Here is a 2,500-nt window from a genome sequence, read left to right as displayed (position 1 = left end):
GTGGGTCTGAGGGGGGTGGTAGAGGGGGTTGGTAGAGGGGGTTGGTAGAGGGTCCGAGGGGGGTGGTAGAGGGTCTGAGGGGGGTGGTAGAGGGGGTTGGTAGAGGGTCCGAGGGGGGTGGTAGAGGGGTTGGTAGAGGGTCCGAGGGGGGTGGTAGAGGGGTTGGTAGAGGGTCCGAGGGGGGTGGTAGAGGGGGTTGGTAGAGGGTCCGAGGGGGGTGGTAGAGGGGTTGGTAGAGGGTCCGAGGGGGATGGTAGAGGGGGTTGGTAGAGGGTCCGAGGGGGGTGGTAGAGGGTCCGAGGGGGGTGGTAGAGGGGGTTGGTAGAGGGGTTGGTAGAGGTGGTTGGTAGAGGGTCCGAGGGGGGTGGTAGAGGGTCCGAGGGGGGTGGTAGAGGGGGTTGGTAGAGGGTCCGAGGGGGGTGGTAGAGGGGGTTGGTAAAGGGTCCGAGGGGGGTGGTAGAGGGGTTGGTAGAGGGGTTGGTAGAGGGTCCGAAGGGGGTGGTAGAGGGGGTTGGTAGAGGGTCCGAGGGGAGTGGTAGAGGGGGTTGGTAAAGGGTCCGAGGGGGGTGGTAGAGGGGTTGGTACAGGGGGTTGGTAGAGGGGGGTGGTAGAGGGGTTGGTAGAGGGTCCGAGGGGGGTGGTAGAGGGGGTTGGTAGAGGGTCCGAGGGGGGTGGTAGAGGGGGTTGGTAGAAGGGGGTGGTAGAGGGGGTTGGTAAAGGGTCCGAGGGGGGTGGTAGAGGGGGGTGGTAGAGGGGGGTGGTAGAGGGGTTGGTAGAGGGGGGTGGTAGAGGGGGTTAGTAGAGGGGGTTGGTAGAGGGGGGTGGTAGAGGGGGTTGGTAGAGGGTCCGAGGGGGGTGGTAGAGGGGGTTGGTAGAGGGTCTGAGGGAGGTGGTAGAGGGGTTGGTAGAGGGTCTGAGGGGGGTGGTAGAGGGGGTTGGTAGAGGGTCCGAGGGGGGTGGTAGAGGGGGTTGGTAGAGGGTCCGAGGGGGGTGGTAGAGGCGGTTGGTAGAGGGTCCGAGGGGGGTGGTAGAGGGGGTTGGTAGAGGGTCCGAGGGGGGTGGTAGAGGGGGTTGGTAGAGGGGGTTGGTAGAGGGTCCGAGGGGGTTGGTAGAGGGGGTTGGTAGAGGGTCCGAGGGGGGTGGTAGAGGGTCTGAGGGGGGTGGTAGAGGGAGTTGGTAGAGGGTCCGAGGGGGGTGGTAGAGGGTCCAAGGGGGTTGGTAGAAGGTCCGAGGGGGGTGGTAGAGGGTGTTGGTAGAGGGGGGTGGTAGAGGGGGTAGGTAGAGGGTCCGAGGGGGGTGGTAGAGGGGGTTGGTAGAGGGGGGTGGTAGAGGGGGTTGGTAGAGGGGGGTGGTAGAGGGGGTTGGTAGAGGGGGTTGGTAGAGGGGGGTGGTAGAGGGTCCGAGGGGGTTGGTAGAGGGTCAGAGGGGGGTGGTAGAGGGGGTTGGTAGAGGGGGTAGGTAGAGGGTCCAAGGGGGTTGGTAGAAGGTCCGAGGGGGGTGGTAGAGGGGGTTGGTAGAGGGGGGTGGTAGAGGGGGTAGGTAGAGGGTCCGAGGGGGGTGGTAGAGGGGGTTGGTAGAGGGGGGTGGTAGAGGGTCCGAGGGGGTTGGTAGAGGGTCAGAGGGGGGTGGTAGAGGGGGTTGGTAGAGGGGGGTGGTAGAGGGGGTAGGTAGAGGGTCCGAGGGGGGTGGTAGAGGGGATTGGTAGAGGGGGGTGGTAGAGGGGGTAGGTAGAGGGTCCGAGGGGGTTGGTAGAGGGTCAGAGGGGGGTGGTAGAGGGGGTTAGTAGAGGGGGTTGGTAGAGGGTCCGAGGGGGGTGGTAGAGGGGGTTGGTAGAGGGGGTAGGTAGAGGGTCCGAGGGAGGTGGTAGAGGGGGTTGGTAGAGGGTCTGAGGGGGGTGGTAGAGGGAGTTGGTAGAGGGTCCGAGGGGGGTGGTAGAGGGTCCAAGGGGGTTGGTAGAAGGTCCGAGGGGGGTGGTAGAGGGGGTTGGTAGAGGGGGTTGGTAGATGGGGGTGGTAGAGGGGGTAGGTAGAGGGTCCGAGGGGGGTGGTAGAGGGGGTTGGTAGAGGGTCCGAGGGGGTGGTAGAGGGGGTTGGTAGAGGGTCCGAGGGGGGTGGTAGAGGGGCTTGGTAGAGGGTCTGAGGGGGGTGGTAGAGGGGGGTGGTAGAGGGTCCGAGGGGGGTGGTAGAGGGGGTTGGTAGAGGGTCCGAGGGGGGTGGTAGAGAGTTTGGTAGAGGGTCTGATGGGGGTGGTAGAGGGGGGTGGTAGAGGGGTTGGTAGAGGGTCCGAGGGGGGCGGTAGAGAGGGTTGGTAGAGGGGGTTGGTAGAGGGTCCGAGTGGGGTGGTAGAGGGGGTTGGTAGATGGGGGTGGTAGAGGGGGTTGGTAGAGGGTCCGAGGGGGTGGTAGAGGGGTTGGTAGAGGGTCCGAGGGGGGTGGTAGAGGGGGGTGGTAGAGGGTCTGAGGGGGGTGGTAGAGGGGGTTGGTAGAGGGTCCGAGGGGGGT

Source organism: Borostomias antarcticus (genome assembly GCF_949987555.1).
Source record: "Borostomias antarcticus genome assembly, chromosome: 6".
Taxonomy (NCBI): domain Eukaryota; kingdom Metazoa; phylum Chordata; class Actinopteri; order Stomiiformes; family Stomiidae; genus Borostomias; species Borostomias antarcticus.
This window is presented reverse-complemented; position numbering follows the sequence as displayed.